Below are 23579 nucleotides of genomic sequence, written 5' to 3'. Positions count from 1 at the left end.
CGATCTAAATGGCGCTTCAAACGACGGGAGGCAGACTTGGAACACGAAATTGCAAAATACGTATGATTGTACTACACTAAAAAAGGCCGTGGACGGGAAGGAAGGCACAACGTTTCGGGCGGACGCCCTTCTTCGAGTGATAAACACGAAAAACGGCAGAGAACAAGTAAGGGTGCGAGAAGAGTGCGGAGGTTTGGTGGACGGGCGGTAAGCGACGGAAGGGGCCTTGGAAATTAGTTGGGAGACGTGCAGGTGAGATGTTGCAGAGAGGAGTTCGTGAGCTAGTCTTGGGACTGCAGGATGGTACGCGACTATAAGGGAGTTCTTGCTTTAGGACGGGGGTCTTCGAAAAGGGCGTCATGTCTGGTAATGCCGAAGACCCGTCGTTTAGCCCTCTCGAGCAAGTGGAGAAGGTAGCCCCGGTCGACGAAAAAGGAAATCATTTCGATCACTTTGTTTTTAAAGTCAACAAAGTTGCTGCATATACGACGCAGGCGAAGGAACTGTGAAAATGGAATCTAATATTTTTTTTTTTTTTAAATTGAGGGCGGCAGGTGGAATAGAGCAGGTAGCTCTAGGAGTCGGTGGGTTTATAATGGAGGTTTCTAAGAGGCTCTCGCCCACTGATATGCGGAGGTTCAGGAAAGTCACAGTCTGGGAGACTGATGATGTGAATTTTAGAGACGGGTGCGCTTTTGAGAGGCTCTGAATGAAGTTGGCGACGGTGCTGGGGGATCCAAATTCAAATATGTCGTCGATGTAGCGGCCGTAGAAATCGGGGTGCGGATCGGGAAAGAGATCAAAGAAGGCCATTTCCACATACCCCAAAAAGAGCTTAGGGAAAGAAGGGCCCATCTTTGTGCCCATTGCAACCCCTCATTTCTGACAGAAGAAAGAGTTGCCGAATCGAAATGCGTCTAGGCTACCCTTACAAAAAACGGGTGTCAACATTCGTTTTCATTTTATTAGACTTCTTACTGGCTTTCCGGGATTTTACTGAATTCCTCTATAAACGTACTTTGTTTTGATTATTGTCAAAAAAAAAACTTTCAAAAGAAAAAAATAAGGAATTTTTTGTAGACTATTTGACGATTTTCTGTCGGTTTTTTTGTAAAATAAAATTCAAAAGGAAAAATAATGGATTTTTGTAGACTTATTTATAAAAAATAAAAATGAAATAAGTTTGTCATGACGTTTTTCTGTATGTTATTTTCTAATAAAATTCAAGAGTAAAAAATAACATTTTTTCTAGACTTACTTATAAAAAAATTAAAAAGAAGTTCTAATAACTTTTTGTAGACTTTTTTTCAAAAAAATAAATAAAGATAAAACTTATTGACATGGTTTTATATTATTTCATAAAAAGTGAGAAATATTATTAATATTTTATTAAAAACATCGAGGACTTTTTTTTTAATTTGGAAGAAAGGTTTGAAGAATTGTTTTGAAAATATTGAAAGGAAAAAAACATTTCTACAGATTTTTCTCTGTTGACGTATTTGTAAGAGTTTTAAAAACGACAGTAGGTTGCTTTGCACTTCTTTTTCTTTTAATTTAGGATACTTTTTTTTTAGAATCAGACGACAAAGGCAACTGACCTTTTTGCATTCCCTTTCCTGTTTCTATTTAATAAAACATTCTGACAACGCCGTCCGACGTAACAAAAATAAAATTAAAGTTACGTTACACGTATCATAAAAGGTCGCTGTGCCACAAGCGTTACGTCCGGACGGACCGCTGAAACGCGTTAACCTAACCCCCCTCCCACTCTCTTTCTAGCCGATAAAGGCTGAAAAGCGATAACATTTCTTCTAAGAGCTGTTATTGTGGATGTTGTTTTAGCGACTGCGCCGAATTATTATTAGTTGTACCAATGCCTTTTAGTAAGAGATAGAGCCACGAACTTCGAAGCACTGTTTTTCCGTTGACAGATTCCCGAGAAGGAGATCGGACTCTTGGAACCTTATTAAGTGCTGAGGTGGTCACCGGCCAAATGATTACCCTCAATATGTAGGCTATATAGTTCTGGAGCAGGTAAAGAAACTGCGACCCTAAGGCGAGTGTTTAATAATAAAAAGAAGGTTGTGATTTTTAGTGTTTGTGTTATTTTCTAATGTGTATTTGTGGGATGTGTACCAATGCCTTTTAGTAGGGAACATATTTCCCTACAAAACCCAATATATGTATGAAAAAAAAAAAAGTTCGAGTGTTTTTTTTTTTTTTTTTTTTTTTTTTTTAACGGTGATCTGCGGTTCCGTGAAGAAGAGTTCAGCAAAAGTTATGTAAGAAGGAATTCTAAAAACATTAAGTTGCCAATTTTAACTAGCTGTTAAGTTGTCAAAATGAACTCTAAAAAAAACCAAAAAAGTTTAAAAAAAAAATTCAGTACGATTCCAGAAAAATTTCTACAGAAATTAAAAAAAATTTAAATACAGATTTTTGTAAGGGTAGCACCGGCTCTGCAAGGTGGACAATGGTTTGAGAGGGAGGGTCCGGATTTCGTATACGATAAAGAAAATATTGCCGTGCCAGACGAACGTCCTGGTGGGCAATGACAGTGTAAAAGGAGGTAACATCCGTGGTGAATAGAACGGTGTCGGAGTGAGGCGTGGATGTATGAACTTGTGGGAGGAAATGCGGTGTGTCTTTTATATACAAAGTCTGAACGATATAGCTGCAGGATAGAGTCCACAGAAGCGGATATGTAGGCAGTAGGGCAAGAGATGGCAGAAACAATGGGGTGACCGGGGTGCCGGCCTTGTGTATTTTTGCCAGAGGATAGAAAGATGAGGGTTGGGGATGATTTACAATAAGGCGGCGGGCGGGAGAGGGCAACGCGTGAATATCGATAGCGCGTTGAATTGTGGATTTAATGGGCTCTTCCTGAGGCATTGCTTTACACAGTGCTTGGATGGCGTTTCACCGTACTTTATGGATTGCGCAGTTTTGCTAAGATTATCTAGATGGCGCTTCAAACGACAGGAGGCGGACTGAAGTGACTGAGGGGGAAGAGGGGGGGGGGGGGGGAAGGGGGAGGTACCCCGCTTCCGCGGCAGTTCCACAACTTAGCCACAACCGACCTAACCTAGTTACGTTGCTCCTGAAGCATTGTTTTATCGTATCTTTCGCCCCCAAGTTAGTACAAAGAAGCTTCTCAGCTCTCCTTCGTTACTCCGTTCACCCGTAAGCTGAGACAGCGTTCCAATTTTTACAAGTCCTCAGCCCAGCATGCGATCTCCTCAGCCCAGCACGCGCATGTTCGTCGGTTAGCAAAGCGAGCAAACCACGCGCCATACGCACGAACACTGAAAATGGAACCGGCCAGGAGCCCCTTTTGTGGAAAGCTAATCCTCCGACAGGAGGCACCGCTTCTGCCGAAAGATTCGCGTTCCATGGCGCGCTAAACACGTGGGAACCACGCCATACACTACAAGTTCGCGTGTCGCAGAAACTGCAGGGATACCGCAGATTGCGGTCACGGCAAGCTCGGGTCCCATGGATCGATACGCACTCAAGAATCCGCTACGAATTCGCTTGTCACGGGAATTGATACCGAAGATCGCAAACACTGCAAATAGACCGATCTCCCTAAGCGTTCCACGCATGTGTGACGCTGTCATCATTGTAAAGGGATTGATCGAGAGAATGAAACCCGGTTTGTCGGCCCGAACAAGTAAACTACTCATCGAGCTAGAACTCCGTGAGAATGTGACGCTAGCGATGGCGATAAAATCTGAAAGTTTGAGCACATCAGACGAGCTGGATCAAAATGTACAAAAGAAAAAAAAAAACAACAAAAAAAAAGCAAATTTCTTTATGAGCCGACGTCCACCTAAGCCTAGTATTCATCAAACCGAAATGTGAGCTTGTGGGCGACTGTAGCATTTATTTCAGCGAAAACTCCAGTCAGCAAGAAACAAAACAATATGATGAAAATAATCCCTGGAGAAGGGGAACAAGAGGGACAAAGGACAAACACAAATCTCTAAACACAGCTAGGTGACTGGTGAGCGACCGAAAAAATCCGCCTGGTCCGGGTATCGAACCCGGGACCTCTCCATTACAGGTGGAGCGCTCTACCAACTGAGCTAACCAGGGGTTAGACGTCAGTAGAGCAAACGGGTTTTATCAGTTTCCACCAGTCTAACACCAACAAGGGTGAAGCTTGCAAGTTAAGGTTGTAATTATAATGCAATTAAATGCAAAGGTGCAAGCGAGCTGGACAAGAATGATGAAAATAATCCCTGGAGAAGGGGAACAAAAGGGACAAAGGACAAACATAAATCTCCAAACACAGCTAGGTTTTCGGTCGCTCACCAGTCACCTAGCTGTGTTTGGAGATTTATGTTTGTCCTTTGTCCCTCTTGTTCCCCTTCTCCAGGGATTATTTTCATCATTATTGTCCAGCTCGCTTGCACCTTTGCATTTACTTGCGTTACAATTAAAACAATATGGTCTTTCTTACTGACAAGTTTTTTTCCCTGAAATAATTGCTACAAACGCCAACAATCTCAAGCCTCGATTTGGTGAATATTAATTAGGCTTAGGTGGACGTGAGCTCATTGAGACATTCTGTTTTATTTTTGTATCTTTTGATTCAGATAACGCCATCTGTTCAAACTTTCGCATTTTATCACCACCGCTAGCGTCACAATCTCACGAAATTCCAGATTTTTACGATGAGCACACGCACATAGAAATCTGGAACTTCGTGAGAATGTGACTCGGTAGTGATTTCATTTTCTCGATCGACCCAGTTTACAGGAGGCAGTGCATGAGGAGACAATGCACGAGAAAGGTCGTGCCGTCTCGTGCTCTGCTCTTGCCAACGTTGGCTCGTGCCGAACCTCAGCAAGGTTGCCGCGCGTGCAGAAGATCTACAGTTCCCACAATGCATGATGGCAGCGGTGGCGTAACGAAACTGGCTGGTGAGATCGGTCTATTCGCGTTTTCGCTGTGCAATAAACACGTGGGAACACAGACGCGTTCTTTTCCTGCTCGGAATACACCAAACAATCCCGAAGTCTTCCATTCTTCATTTGCGTTGAGCTGCAATGGCAGTGTAACCTAGTTCAGTGCTAGCCAACGAGGAGGGGAGGGGGGGGGGGGGGGGGGCAGTGAAATTTTGCAATCATCAAACCATCCCCGAGCGAGTTATTGGCGAGCCCCGACCAGGGTCTCCAAGTTGTACACTCAGCGAGAAAGCCGGCGGTTTCGCCGACTTTCTCGCCGAGTGTTAGATTTAGAGCCCTCAGTGCAAGCCAAAGCAGACTATCTCCAAAAGGCGAGAAAAAGACTGTTAGAATTTGGTAAATCTAAGGGAGGAACGTTTAAGCTTAGGCACAACAAGCTGCACATTAACAACCGGTGTTACGCTTTCAACTCGACAAATGGCGAAGTCTACGAGCTAGGTCCTTCTAGTTTGCCTATTGTCTCTCCCGCACAGCCGACGATTCCCCAGACACAGTCATCTCTTACTCAAGATTCCGCTGAGGCGCGCTCGCCAACGTAGGATTTGTCGAGGGGTAGAGCTAGGCTGTCACAGTTTTCCGACGTCTCTGTTTTGTTTACTAACATAAGGAGTGTAATAAAAAAACGTGATGAATTGTGTTCCATCATTGATACTACCGATGCTGATGTTGTTGTTCTAACCGAAACATGGCTTTCTGGGAGGATACGGAACAGTGAACTGTTTGATGGTTCAAAAAAGTTCAATGTGTATCGGAACGATAGACAGGACAGGTGTGGCGGTGGCGTCCTGATTGCAATTGCTGACCATATTAAATCTTTTTCATTAAACATTGCGTGCGATATAGAACTAACCTGGGTCGGCCTTGTTTTGAACCATAAGAAGTGGATCATGGGAGTATGTTATCGGCCACCCTCATCTTCGTCGTCATTTGTTGAGACTTTGCATAACGCCATTAACAGAATAGTGATGCGGTATCCCAGCGCACCCATCTTCCTTCTGGGTGACTTCAATTTTCCCGCTATATCATGGTCAGATGACGTTCATTGTATGAATGTACACACTACAGAGTGTAATTCGTTCATTAACTTGTGTCTCGATTTTAACCTGTCGCAATTAGTTCTTCATCCCACCAGAGTGTCTCCGACGACAGCAAGTGTTTTAGATCTAATATTGGCTACTCACCCTGAACATGCAAGTGACATAACTTATCTTCCAGGGATCAGTGATCACTCTATGTTACATTTTCATTTCAAAACGTCGGTATCTAGGCCGACTGACCAACGAAAGAAAATACGCGATTACAGTAGAGCGAATTTTGATCAGATCAACAATGATCTTGCGGTTTTCTTTGACCAGTATTTGACAGACTTTTCGGGGCGCTCGGTTGACGAAAACTGGAATTTGTATAAAGATAAGGTAATCTCCCTTATCAACAAATACGTGCCGCTCCGAAATATACTTGAAAATAATCAGTCACCTTGGTTCACGAAAGCCCTGAAGAGACTGTCAAATAAAAAAAAGCGCTTGTACCGTGCGGCCAAGTTTTCCCAGTGTGAGCGTCGCTGGGCCGCATATCGCAATTCTGTAGAAGTGTACAAAAAAGCGATTGAAGGCGCTAAATCTCACTTTTTCACACATAGTCTTCCAGGCATGTTGGTAAATAACCCCATTAAATTTTGGAATACTGTTAACAAAAAGGATCGTTTTTCAATTTCTCTTACAACTTCTAGTGGTGACAGCGTGCCCAGTGACGAATGTGCTAATGTCTTAAATAGTATATTTATGGAATCTTTCTCCGATATTCGCAACATAACTTACCCTTCGATGAGCTGTTCCTGTTATCTGCCAATAGATTCTATCTTTGTTGATCCTGCTGGTATTGCAAAAATTATAGATGAACTGAAGTTATCATCCTCATCAGGAGCGGACGGAATTAATTCCAAGTTTTTAAAAAACACTAAACTATACTCATCTCTTATTCTCTCAAAATTGTTTGAACAGTCGCTGCAAGATGGTATTTTACCTTGTGATTGGCGAGTGGGGAAGGTGGTTCCAATTCCGAAAGGTGGCGATAAGTATTCCCCTGACAATTATCGTCCCATTTCATTAACCAGCATACCATGTAAACTTCTGGAACACGTTATCTTTTCCCAACTCGTACATTTCCTAGAGTCGAATAATTTTTTCACCGAAGCACAGCACGGATTTCATAAATCATTATCTTGTGATACTCAGCTCCTATCCTTCACTCATGACATTCATTCTATTCTTGACCGAGGCTCCCAGGTGGACTGCATTTTCTTAGATTTCGCCAAGGCATTCGATAAGGTGTGTCACGAGCTATTACTGTTAAAACTTTCAAAACTTAACATTGACCCTAACGTTCTCGCATGGATTCGGTCTTTTCTAAATAACCGTTCACAATTTGTAACAATTAACAACGAAAATTCTCCTCCCGTGTCTGTGAATTCTGGAGTTCCTCAAGGGTCGGTTTTAGGCCCACTACTATTTTTAATCTATATTAACGATCTTCCCATTAATGTGTCTTCATCCGTTTGTCTCTTTGCCGATGACTGTGTAATTTACCGTGAAATCTGTCACGATTCTGACCTGTCTACACTTCAGTCTGATATTAACTCTGTCTCTCGTTGGTGTGAATTATGGCTAATGAAACTAAACACTAGTAAATGTAAACAGATGAGAGTGTCCCGCAAGCCTAACAACAGTCCCTGTTACCACCTAGATGGCAACCTTTTGGAGCAAGTGGCAACGTACAAGTACCTTGGTGTTCACTTAACAAATAACCTTTCATGGAAACCCCACATTCAGTATGTTACTACCCGTGCTAACTGCATGTTGGGCTACTTAAAACGCAACTTTTCATTGGCACCTATTTCACTAAAATTGATCCTCTACAAAACATTAATCAGGCCTAAATTAGAATATGCAGCCTCCATCTGGGATCCCGGTCACGATACTCTAATCACTGCATTGGAATCCATTCAGAATAGGTCAGCCCGTTTCATTCTTTCCAACTACCATCGTACTGCTAGTGTCACATCAATGAAAAATAGTTTATGTTTACCACTTCTCTCCTTGCGACGTAAAATTTCACGCCTATGTCTATTTCATAAAATGTATTTTCATATCCCTCTCCTACGCAATCGGATGATTACTCCCCCCTTTTACATTTCATCCCGTCTTGACCATCAGCATAAAGTTGGAGTTCCAAGTTCGTTTACCACAACATTTCAATCTTCTTTTTTACCCCGCACAGCCGAGGAATGGAACCACCTTCCTGGTTTGATTGCTACTATAACTGATACTAACCTGTTTAGAAATTCCATCACTAGCTATTTTAGCAGTGACCCATGACCTATTATTATTATTATTCTTTGTTTGTTGTATATTTAATATTGTTGACTTGTTACTATATTACTATCTTTGTTTCATGTATGTGCTCTCCCCCTCTGTAATGCCTTCGGGCCCTGAGGGTACTTTCAATAAATAAATAAATATGAAAATGACCTCGTCGTGCATCTCTACGAGCGGTTAAAAAGAAAAAAGAACGTTCGAAACGTAAAGAATAAGGTACGTGGGCTACGAAAGGTGTGTTTTCTTATTATTTCCTATGTTGGGGAGTTTTTATCGCGCACCTGTCCTCTGGCTTCCCCCTATTTGCAAAGATTTGGAGCGTGCGGGCGATGATTTGAACACAGAACAAGCATCTTCGTACATATTCATGAGCAGAAGGAATAAAGCAATACTTATTTATTGCAAATCGGACTATATTACGTGACTTTCAACTTATTTTGATCGTCTGCAAGCACAAGGACTTACTTACCCAGTGTTACTGCGTAGTTCTTGCCGTCTCTCTTGGTTTTCCACATGTCGTTCGTTCGTTTGGCACGTATATCCCCCATGCTGGAAAGCGTCGACGCCGTGTTCGCGCTAACAGTGTCCGACAGTGCCCATAAATACACTTACGAAGCGGTTTTAACACCGTTTTTAATGCCGCGAATTTCAAATAAAAATGCTGTAACTGACCAAATATTTCGTCTGCGTGACTGAGAAATGTTCCAATGTGCCTAGTACGTACAAATTATTCATGATATTTGCTCTTATAATCGAGCGCAGAGAGAAAATGCACTCGCTTTTTCCCATAGAAATGCATTACCGGAAGTAAATTTCTGACTGCATGCTGTCTGCTTCAATTTGCAACAGCACACTAGCGCCAGCTGAGCCTCTAGCGTTTATTGTAATAACTCTATGCCACACACAAACGAGAGAAAGAAACGACGATTCCGTCGGACCTCCTATATATTGAGAATTTTAGGCAGGAAAAACGGAAAGGTCGCATCACTCTTTTTCCTTTTAAGTGGCGTTTTGCTTGGAGTGTAGCGATGATTGAGCAGATTTTGTCCCTCGGCGCAGAACTAAGAGAAAAGCACAAAAACGACTCCTGCAATCGCAGGAGGCGGAAGCGGAACGATGTTTCCACACACGCGCGCATCGCTCGATTCTCTCTTTCTTCGCAGTCGTTCGTCAGTCAGCTCGTCGAAGGAGTGTCTCTCTTTTGTGTTGCGCTGACACAGGTATTTCTTTCCTTAACCCCGAAGTCGAGCGACCTGGAATGTGAGTATTCCCGGTCAACGGCAGTTTCTTTCGAGTCTGCAGTCCATATGCGGGGCTCTGAATCTCTCTTCCCCTCGCTTCTGCCGTGTGATCGATCAAACTGGCGCCCAGCATTCTGGCCGCCGTCAGGAGCCGGCTCTCCCCGCCGACCCACTTGTCGTCCACTGCCCGCCGCATTATTGTGATTAGGAGGGCGGAATCGTCGTCGTTTCCTCCCGCCCGGTTCCCAGCGGAAAGACGGAGCCCGTGAGCTCACTTATCGGGCAAGATCATTGCTTGTCTCCGTCGAATTAATCGAACGCCGCAGTTGGAAGGGCCCTGCTGCCTTTTCGTAGGTCAAGTTCGCGGCATCTTCCGGATTGATTTGCTGAATTCTGCCATTTTTCAATGTTATGACAGCCGTATTTCATTTACACGAAACAAAGCAAAAAACGCTGAGGTAGAGTCCTACAAGTTTCGCTGTTTATACACACCCTGGCGTTTTATATGCGAATATGTAGACGCAGATAGAGACAGAAGTGACATTTCCAGGCAGTCGCGGATATCCTAAATGTCTGGAAGTCTTGTAACTCTCGCAAGAACTGACTACCACGGGGCACCGAACCTGCACGCTGGACAATCAGTGGAAACTCCAAGTTTGCTTTCTGCACGCTTTTATACACCAGAAAAGGTTGTACATGTACCCAACTTTTTCTGACACCCTACAATGATATGAAAGATTTGTGGCGCAATATTGTCTTTAAATATATTTCTTGATTTCGCGCAAGCCGCAAGTTGGCGTGGTCCAGTTGGTAGTTCATCTGTTTCATATTCTCATGGCCTGGGTTTAAGTATGGAAAGCCAGAACGTTTTTGTAGTCCCTCCATTAATAGAGAGTTTTAGTAGATCGTTCCGATACCTCCGATAGCCCCGATAACGATACTATGCATGTGCAAGGGAGGCGGTGGCGGAGTATCGGGTATCGTTATCGGAGTCATGGGAACGATCTACTGAAACTCTCTAATTCCAAGCCTTTCTGTACCAACAGCGAAAGTGTGAGACTGTTCCACGACGGAAGTTTCCCGTCCACGGGGATGCTAAAAAAAAAAAAAAAAAAAAATAACCACGGCTGACTTACTAGGTGAACTTGGAGGTTCGCCTTATCAAACGTTTATTTCGAACTTAACCGGTTTACGTCTTTCATTCGTAACAATATCGAAATACTTGGAAATATCAATGCAGATAAGACAACTAGACGTACTCATTTGAGCGAATCTACACACTGTTTTATTGCGGTGGTATAGGACGAGCACCAACTGTACAGTTAAGCGTAGACAAGCGTACGACATTTCCTGATGCTGATTGTTGTCGAAACAATGCCGAACGATGTTCGTTGTCGTAAACGAAAAAAAAAAAAAAAAAAAAGAAATTGAAGATTTCCTTTTTGAGAATATTGATGTTAACATTTGTACTTTTAGAGTTTCCTCTCGTGTTCAAAGTTGTTTTCGGCACGATAACTTTCAGGAACAATAACAATATTGTATTTGTGGAATCTTTTGAATTGTTATATATTTAATCTTTTATTTTATGTATAATTTATGCCATAACTTTTAATTTAGCAAAGAGTATCATTCTTCAAACAAGGTGAATTATCATCAAAGAGGCTAGGTTCTGGATTTATTCTCAATATTTAAATATACATTTTTTATGACCATTTGTGCGCGAAGTACAAAAGGAGAGCCTTGTCTTGTACTTCGGGGAAAAAAAAAAGAAAGAAACAACAACAACAACAACAACAGCAACAACAACAACACGTTAACGTGTTTTTTTTTTTTTTGTATGAAATGCACTTGAGTTAGGCGAAATGCCCAAAATGCGCGGGCTTGTGACGTTTGCCCAAATGTGGGAATGAGTCTTCGGTCCTTTTGCAGTCTACCTAGCAGCACTGGCGGGCCGCTATACTTGTAGTTCGGGCATCGCTTTCTGCGCGCGTGATTGGATCCGCGTTCACGCCGATCGCTGGTGCAGCACCCGTGTCCAGGCTATGCCAGTGCGTACTCAAAGTGGAGGATATCATCGTCTGAGTGTGCGGCGTGGCGGCCGCGGTGGGCTAATAATGGCGGCCTTCTGATGGCTGGTGAGGGAAGAAGTTGAAGTCATGCACCGAAGCGAAAAACACAAAGCCTGGTCATTCTACACATTTTGCCGAATGCGATGGACGAAAGGGATACGAAGCGTTAATTTCGAACTTGCAATTAATAAAGCATCAACCAGCGCATACTCTTTACAAGTATCTCGAGGTGGTGAATCTTATCGTGAGTTTTGACTCGGGTAAGTGCCTCGTAAAAGGTCTCTCCTCCCCACTGAAACTGAAACGAACCGAGAAAGCACTGTGCGACGAAGAACACACGTCTGTCGGTCGTTGACGTACGAAAAAGACGATACCCGATATACGATACTATACTTGCGGAAAACTTTCTGCAGTAAGAGCCGAGTGCACACTTGCGCATGCGCATCTTGAGCGCCCATCAAAGCTGTGCGCGCGCTCTTCGCTTTTCCTGAAATGCCACAGAAAGTTGTCCACGGGTATAAATTTTAGCCGCCATTAGCACGTGCAAAATTAAACTGATATTTGAGCCACTAGATGGCAGGGAATTTCAGAATGGATTTACTGTCATGCAGGTCTGCCCTTAAAGGGACCACGAAGACGCTTTGGAAGTTCAGTGACGATTGGAATAGATGGTTTGTATATGGGTATTGTTAAAAAAGTTTTAGCCCGATGTTGCGCTTGCGCGCCGCACCAATGAATTCACCAGATCCGTCAAAAATCACGCGACCAAGGACAGCGAAACCAGGGACTGCGAAAAAAAGCCAACTTTGGAGTGACGTAGAGCTTGACATTAATTGAGATTCGTCAGACAACTGGCCGAAGCGAACGCAGTCCGCTCGTATTCGTTTTTGGTCGTTAATTGTTAAACATATTTAGATTTCTTTTTTAAATTTAATAATAACGAAAACTATATATTTTTTGTCGGAAAGGTTTACTGCAACAGAAATAAAGTACCGTTTCAGTCCGCGGGCCCGTGGACTTAAAGGAGTATTCGTACGTCGGTTACGACACCTTTCCTGCAATTCAATATCTGCCATGTTAAAAAACAAAAAAAAAAAAAAAAAACAGTGTTTAAGAGTTGGTCCGCGGACCACAGAAGCGTGTCCGGGGACAAGTCCGCGGACCTGTGGAATGTGTTGTTCATCACGTGGGCAAACGTCATGAAATAAGTTGGCGGACCTGCTGTCCCACGGTTATCGAGATTTTTAATCCGTTTTGTTGTCGCGTTTTCCTGCTCCGGCGAGGTCCCTGCCAGGTCTCCGGACTTGGCGATACCTCGGGACTAATCGCGCCAAACTGCTCGCTCGATAACTGGCGCCTCGAGCTGTATTTTTTGTTTTCTTTTCTACGGACCATTTTCAGCGTTCTTTCATATGGCCCTTGCTTGACTGTGTTTAATGTAAATATTGACACTAGTTGACACCTCACTGAACCATATTTGTTTATATGTTATTTCTTGTGATTACTGGTTCTGCCGCATGCAGAGAAACTTAAAAAAATGACAGTGTTTTACGGCTTTTTTATTGCGAAATTTAGATATAGTTCTTAACATTCTAAAACAGGAACCCATTTTGACGAAAACAAACACCAATTAAGAAATGTATTAAATATAGAAGGCAAAAGTAGAGACCCAAGCGATATCATAACGCATATGTATGCAAGCCCATAGATTGATGTAACAATGAGCGCCACCCCACAACGCGGGATCGTAGGGTAATTCTTGGCTATCAAAGGAAGTAGTGAAACGTGAAATGCACATTTTATTTCATGATAAAAGATTAATGTGCTTAGATTTCTTTTTCTTTTTCAATTTATCGGAGGATTGTTTATCTCCCGTTCTTGAAAGGATCTTTGTTTTTATTTAATTAAATTATGAATTAAACAGCACATGCTAAATGGGAAAATGTTCAGTGTGTTAAAGAATAAAATGCCGTGAAAGCTAATCGACTTTGTAGATTGATAATTTTTGTTCCTAAAAATGTCCATCGCTTGCGGAGCATTAGGATTGACGAGGAATAGTATAAATATTTAATTATCCTCCAATGGTCTGGCCAACTTTTACGTAACCAGTTACCAAGTAATTTATTACTTGTAATAAATTACGTTTTATTGTACCTTTTTAACGCTTCAATTACTCTTTCTGCGGTTACGTTCGTTGTATTTTAATTACTATTTTTTAAATAAATTACAAGTAATCAATTCTATGTTTCCGAAAAACCTAAAATTATTGAGTTGATTTTTTTTTTTCACGTAAACTTCGCTCTGTCTGCCCGTGCGTCACTCGTCTATGTTGCACCACGGGTTGCACCAACGTTGGACACTTTATTTTGACCCCTAAGCGACAAAAAAAGCTCGAGGTATACCTAAGCACTTCTTATGTGTTGTGAATGCGAAAGCATGGCAAGCCGCTCGTCCGCTCTCTTTGTCGTCTGCTTCGTACTTTTCGTCGCCGGTCAGCGCGCGTGCTCCCCTGGTGACCTTGGACGCTCCCTATGTCTATTTGCTGGATCGCGTTTGCCCGCTCCGCGAATGCGGCCACTGGCGGCCATCTTTTTGGTAGAGTTATATTACCTGTAGCCAAGGTACAGCTGCTGCAGCCACTATCATCCAGCCATCGGTTCCTTTGTTTCAGATTGTGCGATAAGCTGCATATATTCAAATGTGTGTGTTCGTGCTGGTTCTTTGTCATCTTTCACATTAGCTAGAATACCACTGTCCCATAATATCCCGCAGTTTTATTAAATGTAAAGTATTCACTACAGAATCCCCTATGCTCCATTCACCCCTAAGCTGACGGTACGGTGTAAGTTACGTGCTCATTGAACCAGTCATATGCCTATCTTTCGCCACGTGATTACCTTCCCGCCCATATGCACGCGCAGAGAGCGGGCTCAGCTGGTGCTACGACGGGCTGCGCAGCAGCGCAGCGGGAGTATGATTAAGTCACAAGTGGCATAAAATCCGTGTGCAGTGTAGTCGGTCTTCGTCAAATGCAAATCTCGGACCCAACCGGTTTTAAGACTCCTGTGACCGATTACGACCAGCTGCGCTGCTGCTTTCACCTGGTCGTAAGCAGCCACAAGAGGCTTAGAAGCCGCTTGTGGCGCAGTCGACTGCACACAGTCAAACGCAAGTGTGGGCCAGCCTTATGGCACGTTGCTCTGTCACGCGCATTCTCTCGCTTGCAGGCCTTCGCTTTTGGTGTACTGTCACGAGCCGTCTTATATCAACAAGATGTGGGGTTCTGCCGGGCACTGTTAGTTTATTAGTAGGGACACGAAGGGAATGAGATATGCCAGAGGAAAGGAGGGGAACGACGTTTCGACCAAACGGTCTTTTTCACGTATACTAAAAGGAGAGACAACAGATCAAAATATATATATACGAAGTATATACAAAAGGCCGAGGTAACACGTGACAGATGTGACGTCATCGAGTCAGAGAGGGAGGAGGAAATTCCGTCTTTAGGTTAAAAATTAATCTGTTTACTTCTTTTTTTGCGTGAGGTGGGTGTATGGAAGCCTGATTTGATAACGCATAGTCGCATGTTGAGTTATGATTCGTGGAGGAGAAGTGTTTAGACACGTGTGTGGAGAGGTCATGTTGAAGATGGCCCGTTCTTTTTAGTGTGCGGTGTTCTCGGAAGCGTTAGTGGAGTCGGCGGTCAGTTTCACCGATATATAGTAAGGCCGGGCAGAGTGTGCAGGAAATAATACACATAAGATTAGAAGATTTACAGGTGTGATTGTCAGGAATTATCATTAGCAGGTTGGGAAAAGGGCCGGTGTGTTTGCACGTAAGGCAATTTGGAGCGCCGCACGGCGTGGTACCGGCAATCAAAGTCGGAGGTTTTATGGGCCGGTTGCTGCGTATTAGAAGGGATCGTAAGTTGGGCTGTCGACAGTAAGTTAGCGCGGGTGCTTTAGAAATAACTTTAGAGTCTACGAGGTGGGAAGTGGCGTCCATGCTTAGATTGCCGAGCCTATACCCCTTTTCACCTCAAGAAAAAAGCAAGTTTTGCGCATCGTTCACACGCTGCGCGAAGTAGTTCTTACGAGATTTGGTTGTCGGAGGAAAAAGCGATTCCTTTGGCGTTTAGAACGTGTACGTCTTGATAAAATAACATATTTATATTCTAAAATTACCCTACATATATCTTCATTATCAACATAAAGGGTAATTAGTAATGCCGCGAGGTGCCGGACATTTTTTACTATGGTTCTTGAGGTGAAAGCGGGTAAAGGTATGGAGGGATGGAACGGGAAGATGAAGGGGTTGCACGGTGGTTTAGATCTTGGTTGGGGAAATAGGGCGTCGTGCCGCGAAATGTTAGACACGCGACTGCTCGCATTGCGCAGAAGGCCGAGTGTTTAAACACGTTCAATAAACATGGTGGTCATCGTCTTAACCTGATGACGCAAATCGATGTTGTCGCTGCAAATCATATGGAGGTGGAGAAATCGTGAGAAGGGAATAGAGTTGATTTGGAATCTAGGATGCATCGAGGAGTAAAGAAGGTAGCTATGGCTGTCAGTGGGTTTATAGTGCACAGAAGTGTAGAACTTGCCCCCGTCACTAGTTATTTTTAAGTCCAGGAAGTCGACAAAGGATTTCGATATGAGTGAAGTAAACTTGAGGGAGGCGTGGGCGTTACAGAGTGCATTGGTGAAGCGGTCAACTACGGGAGGGGGGCTAAAGCCAAAGATGTCGTCAATATAACGACCGTAGAATTGTGGGGGCGGGTGCGGAAAGGAATTAAAGAACGAGTGATGGACGTAGCCGAAAAAGAGGTTGGCGAACGAGGGACCCATCTTTGTGCCCGTCGCTACACCATATTTTTGGTGATAGAAGGAGTTGTTGAATTGGAAGGCGTTTAGTGTTAGGACGAGGTCGGCGAGACGGATGACGGCGTGAGAGGGGGGGGTTTTGAGAGGGACGCTAATCAAGAAAATATGAGAGAGACTGTAGTCCTTCGGCGTGAGGAATCACCGTGTAGAGAGAAGGGATGTCCATTGTCAAGAGGATAGTGTCGGGGGGCGGGACCAGATTAGACAGGCGTTGGAGGATGTCTGTTGTGTTTTTAACGTAACTGGGAAGGTTTTGTACAATAGGCTGAAGGACCGAATCGACAACAGCGGAGATGACGTAAGTGGGGCAGGATTTGGCAGGACACAATAGGTCGGCCAGGGGATCCAGCTTTGTGAATTTCTTGAAGGATGCAGAATGAGGCGGCGCGGGGATGACGAACGATTAGGCGTTTTGCAGCGGGTAGAAGGGAGTTGGTTTCAATTAAAAGTTTTACAATAGTTGTAAGTTCATCTTCGAACGCGGCGGTGGGGTCGGATGAAAGGGGTTCGTAAAAGTCAAAAAATGATAGCTGTCGGAGAGCCTCTTCGGCGTATAGATCACTGCGCCAGACCACCACGGCTCCACCCTTGTCGGCTGGCTTGATTACGAGGTAAGAGCGGTTTCGAAGGGATTTTAGAACAGTAACTTGTTGTGGGGTTGTGTTGTGCGATATAGAGATTAAGTTGCTAGGCGAGTTGGCAAGGATACTACAGCATGCTTTGATTGAATTGTCAGTTTCAGCACTCTTAGAACTAGGGGGTGTATAGGGGTACACCTCTTGTCCCATATGTAACACCCCAAAACTACAATTAGACGTTCAGTTCACTGACGTCGAGCTGGCTATACCAACTTGTGCGAGCGGCTTGATAGTTGCTGGATATAACATACTAAATAGCTAATGTGCGTATAAAAGACTATAAAAAAAAACACAAAACACTGAGGTTTTGCAGCAGGGCGAAAAAAACTTCGATTGTCTTACTGTAGGCTTTACTGCGTACATTAGATATTTTAATAAGTTGTCTCGGTCTGCTATCAAGCAGCTCTTGAAAGTTGATATCGTCAGTTCGACGTCTGTGGACTGAACGTCGAATTGTTGTTTTGAGGTGTTACATATGGGACAAGGGGTGTACCCCTATACACCCCTCTTTCTTAGAGTGAAGTTGTTTGGCGGGGGGCGGGGTTCACATACTATAGTCTTCGGGTTAATGGTGTCGAAAATGGTGCGGTTAAAGTTAGACGGTTGCTGGGTGAAGTGGGCGTCTAAGAGTAGGCGACGGAAGACTTGTTCACTTTCTACATGTAAAGAAAAAAAGTCAGGTCGGTTTTGAAGTGAATAGACGTAGGACAGACCCTTCGATAAGATAGCACGTTCGGGTGCAGTGAGGAGTAAATCGTCTGGTATAGTGACTACATCATTGCGTTGGACGGCGGCCTGGTTATTTTTGAACAAGAGAGTGTCTAGTTAATTTAAAGGCGAGACCATCGGCGTAGAGATACGAGTTGACTTCACGGATTTTGTCGATAATTTTGCGTGAGTGAAAATGGAAAGGCGAGTCAAGGGACTTAAGAAGTCTTTTAGCGACGGTGAGCTTTTGGCGTAATTGGGCGCAGTGGTCGTTATGGTACCTCAGGTGTGCCTTCATTAGTTGGAGAGCAGCATTATCTAATATTTGATCGTGACGCTTTCGGAAGGCCGGATCATCCACATGATTGGCAGAGTGCAGGTGGAAGCCATTAGGTATTACCCGGTTGCGTGGGCACCGCTTCAGAAAAGAAAGGTGACTATCTGCATTAGCGAACTTGAGGGTTGTCGAAAAAACTTCAAGAGCTGGGGGGAACTGGGGATGTGGCAAATGACGGAAACCGGGTGGTGGGTTATTCAAATGAAAAACGGAATTGAGAAACACGAGGAACTGAGAACCAGCCAGCGCGATACCTCACTCCGCGTGCGCCTTCCGAATGACCTGCCGATGGGCCAGTCAGGACGCCAGAATGGATCCTTTTCTAGTAAGCTTCTGCGCATGCGTACACTCGCGCTGTCACCACTTTCGCAGGGCACCGTCCCGGTGCCCTGCGAAAATGGCGTCCGCAAAATTGTTGGCATCTATCTTCACGGGTATTTAGACTATTTCGACACTTCCTTTTTTAGTATCGGTAGTATCGAATATAAAATAGAATTCAGTATCGGGTATAAAAAACACTGAAAAACGATACAACGGAACGATGCCAATGTGTTTTGACGGGCGGAAACATGTTGGGCTCATTTGTAGTTCACAGGCAGCTCCCCAGACGGCGCTTGTTACTCGAAAAAGGTCCACTGCTCCATTGGCTTCCTTCACTAGCGATGATAATGCAGTTAAAGGACCAGGACCAGGCGGAGTTTTTCGGTCGCACACCAGCTGTGTTTGGAGATTTGCGCTTGTCCTTTGTCCCCTTTGTTCCCCTTCTCCAGATATTATTTTCGTCATTCTACGCTGGCCTTTCCGCACCCGGCGCCGGGAAGCGGGATACCCGACGCGCCCGACCGCTCGGGCGGCTCGCGACAGGCAGCCCTGATGTCTCGCCGAAGAGAGCGGCCGGAATGCGCAGGGGTTCGGGCAGGTGACAACTCGCCCGTGACGCGCTCCACCCAAGCAGCATTTTTCGACGAAAAGACGCGGAGCACAAAGAAAGGAGACAAAAGCGGCCCTGACGGGTGCACACATGGCATTAGCCGGGATGTTCCGTCCGAAGAGTCCTTCGAGGCGTTCGCACTTGCATGAAAACGCCGGGAGCAGACAACACAAGTCCGAAACTGAGAAATGGGCAGGTTTGTGGCGATCGAGAGGATATTGCGCGGTCAAGGGCGAAAGCTCCCCCCCCCTCCCCCCCAACACGAATCTTTGTTAGCTAAATAAGCTCAAATAAGGTATTTCTACGGAACGCCCAGAAGAAAAAGAAAAAGCTGTCGCATGCGAGCTGTAATTTGAGTTAATCCTTATTTTTTGTTTTCTTCCCAGAGTAGAATCTCGCGTGTTTGATCGTTCGTGTTTTCTTCTTCCGGGGTTTCCCCCTTTCATCATCGGGATCGTCACTATCATCACCTCGAAAATGATAGGTCTTTACATTTGCTATAGAGAGTAGCTTACCTCTCCAATAAAGGAAGAAGTAATAATATAAATGTGCTGTCCCTCGGTTATTCGCCTTGTGTTCGAGTGTCTGTATGTTTTCTTAACTCTCCATCTACTTGTTGCTGATCTCCGTTTTAGTTGGTGTGCGGAGAGTGAGTGTATGGGCAACGTCTCCTGTCTACACAGGAGGCGTTGGTAGAGGTATAACTCCATAGCGGCGCCTGGCATATACTGTCCCTTTATTGTGTGGCCAGTTAAGAGCTTGGGCACTGTTTCTCGCAAACGGGCCTTTTCCCCTCGCCAGTACGATATATACCCACAATTTGCTCATATGCGAAATTAAGAATGAACGTTTACCGCGCACAGGCGGCACCTAGCGGCGAGCTCACGAAATTCATTTTGCGGAAGAGGGGTCAGGTGAGGTAAAACTGTTTTGTTCGTCATTTTCAGTGAGCTAGAGGGGTTTATATCACCTAAACCTTGCTCAAAAAAAAAAAAAAAAACAGTTGGGGTTTTAATTTACGCTGTGAAGTTGGTTGGCCAACTAATCTGTGGTGTCACCTGCAACAACTGCCGACTGCACTATACCAAATGCCGCCGCTGATCGTATTGCTGTTTGTTTTCCCTTTGCCGCTCCTCGTATTCACGCTGCTCCTCGGGAGTCCGAACTATGCGTAGCCTATTCATCGCGGTGCTGCAGCAACAATGAAATCAGTTGCTATACTCCGTTTCATCTTACGTTTATACGTGCAGCAGATGTTACGACCCATCGGAGCCAATCCAAGGCCGTGTGAGTGTCACGTGACACTCACACAGCGACCCGCGGAAAGCGTATCACGGGCTACGTCCACAGAACGGGATTGGCTAGGATAGCTCGTAGCTTCCGCTGCGTCCGGACGTGGGCGCTATAGTGACGTCACTCCCCACGTCGCAAACTTCCGTCGCTGCGGCAGCTCGCGCAACAATAATCTTTACCGTGAAACGTATGCGATGAGCACTACGTGCTTCGCATTGTTATCAGGAGAGCCTTATCATCAAGTACCTGGTTCGGATGCTTGTTTTGTGCTTGTTCTTCATTGAAACGAACCCTGTGCTGTATGTTGTATGCGTTATGTATGCACTTTTCGCTTCAATCGCTAAAAGTTTTTCTCTCTTTTTTTTTCTTTTTTTCCGTGAGGACGCCGACACGAAGACATCCGACCAACGAGTCATATACAGCTTCGCTATACAATGTAAAAAACATCGTTGAGCAGAATTTTCATTACATGAGGAAAATTAATTTATTTTGCGTAAACTAGAAGATAAGAAACTGGTTTTAGCAGTTTACAGAAATTACAAACAACGTATTGTTTTAAACTGAAATGAATTCTTATGTGTTGTGGGTCACTCGTAGTGGTGCAAAGCTATCAAAAGCTATCGATACTATCGCGAAGGTGTCGAAAACCATCGATGGTGCTTCGATAGTTCACTATCGATGGTACATAGACAGCATTATCGATAGTTGACTATCGATATTACTAGTGATTGTGCATTCGATAGTACTATCGACAGTGCTATCGATCGTACCATCGATAGTTAGCTTTTAGTCGTCTATTGATCGTACTGTCGATTGTTAGCTTTTAGTCGACTATCGATACTATCGATAGTCAGCTTTCAAAAAACCATTAAGAGTTAGGAAATTCGAAACACTACTCAAAGAAGGGAGTGACGACGGATGTGTACGCAGACAACGCGTAGTTTTTGGGAAAAAAAAAAAACACCATCTTCCCGAGGGGAACCATGGGGTGATGCGGAGCATCGTTCCATCACACTTCATCGGAAGAACGGAGTGAAGTGGAGTCAACAGCGGTGAACTGAACGCGCGCAGAAATTGGTTTGCTCTTTATGTTTATACAGCCTTGATGGAGATGCGCCTCAACGGGTAATCGGTCTCTTAGCTGTAGATGAGGAATTTAGCCAGTGCAGTACAACCGCTAACCTGGGATTCTTAACGTGAATCACGCAGTAGTCATCACACGAATGCGTGCCGGTGCGAAACTCATCCAGATCGAAACGGGCGGGGGTGGCGGGGACTCGAACCCAGGAGGTTCCCAGCGCAAGCTTTCACTCCACGCTCCGAGCTGAGACGCGGTAGCCCACTCGGCCACTTCCTCCCCTTGAACGCGCGCAGCGCGCTACCGCTGCTTATATTCAAACTTGAAGGAGAGGAAACTAGAGGAGGAGAGTTGCGCCTGCGCGCGCGGTGTGAGTAGAAGCGAACGCACGCGAAGTGCACGCAGCTGGTAGCTGCGTGCACTTGGCGCAGCTGTTGAAGAGAAAGAGAACGCACGCGCAGCTGTTGGAGAGAGGGACGCAGCTGTTGGAGAGAGAGAGAACGCACGCGCAGCGAGGAGAGTTACGCATGCGTAGTGTGAGTGCGGACTACGACGCCGCGGGACATAGCCCGAGCAAGAGATGCTCCGCATCTAAAACATGAAATTGAAAGGAAACGGAACATAGAGCTGCATTCTCGTACAATTCATTTAGATGTAAAACAGGAATGGCGGTTTGCTAGTTTTCCTGCCACATATTTTGCATATTCATGGGATTCAGATATCAGGCTTCACACTTTAGTACGCCCGCATTTGTAAAACTATTCAGTATTTGTTTGTTTGTCTTGGAAGTTGGAGCTAGGGAAACACTCGCTGAAGACATTTAGCATCAGGGTTTTCCCAAGTTTGTTTCGCGCTTGTGTTTCCTTTATTCTTCAATTGACACATCTTCATTTTCATAGCTTTGACCACTGACGGGTGAAAATAAGCACTCTGCTTGGGATCATATATATATTTTTATGACCATTTATTGCGAATTCCCGAAAATCGGGAATTAGCTATTGGCGAATGCACTTCTCTTGGATGTAGTGATATGTTGCCACTTTTTGCTCGGTTTTATTTTGGCAGAGTTTAACAACAGTAACTGGAAAAATATTTGCCTGTTGGTATAAAATACAACTTCAAAATACAGAAGCCTAGTCTACAAATGAACATTTTTGAATCAATTAAAATAACAGAGATTTTGTTGTGCAGATTTCAAATTGAACATTTCCAGATAAAAAGCTCATACCAAGAAAACATAGTTATCGATGATTTTAGTTTATCCATTCTTCAAATACAATAAGTTTAGGAACATAACGTTAGCTGGATCAAAAATAAATGACTAAAACGAAAATTTCTTGTGATCCAAGTAACGATAATGGTGGCAATGAGGCACTATTTTAGTAAAAAAGGCTCGTAAATCCAAAAGCCAATATTGTTTTCTTTTTTTCTCGCAACCTGTTTGTTCTGGAGAAAAAAAAAGAAAAACCCATACTTATATTTTTATCCGGGTAAAGTCGTGTCTCCATACTTGCGCATTCGATCGCTATCGCTAGCATTACATTCAAGCGGGAATCCGGATTTTAGCAACACATTAGGGACCTTTAGCAAACCTTTACCGTATTACCGTTACCGTGGGCCCGACTGCGCATGCGCGACCACGTACCGTTCATATCCTGCAAAATTTGATTTTAGCGTACCGGGGACTTGTACTGTGGTACGGGAGCTCGACTGGAACATACCCTGGTAACAAAAGTTGACGGCAATACATAAATTTATAAAAATGGTGGCACAATAAAGTGGAATAATGATAAACAAGGGATTGGCATAAACTGGTTCCTGATACTCAGAGACAGCGCCTCTTGGCATTGCAGTCTAAGCTATGGGCGCATTTGAGCTCACCCTGGGCACCGATTCGGTGTACTAGAATGTGGAGGTGTGCCGTCAGGGCGGCCGTGAGTGTGTCGCGGTATGCAAGCACAAGATGGCAAAATTACTTTTAATAAGTAATTAAATTACAATACTAATTACTTTACTGAAAACTGTGACAATATAATTAAATTACATAACAA

This window comes from Ixodes scapularis, unplaced genomic scaffold (genome assembly GCF_016920785.2).
Source record: "Ixodes scapularis isolate PalLabHiFi unplaced genomic scaffold, ASM1692078v2 PGA_scaffold9__187_contigs__length_104089568, whole genome shotgun sequence".
Lineage (NCBI taxonomy): Eukaryota > Metazoa > Arthropoda > Arachnida > Ixodida > Ixodidae > Ixodes > Ixodes scapularis.
Note: the sequence above shows the minus strand (reverse complement) of the source record.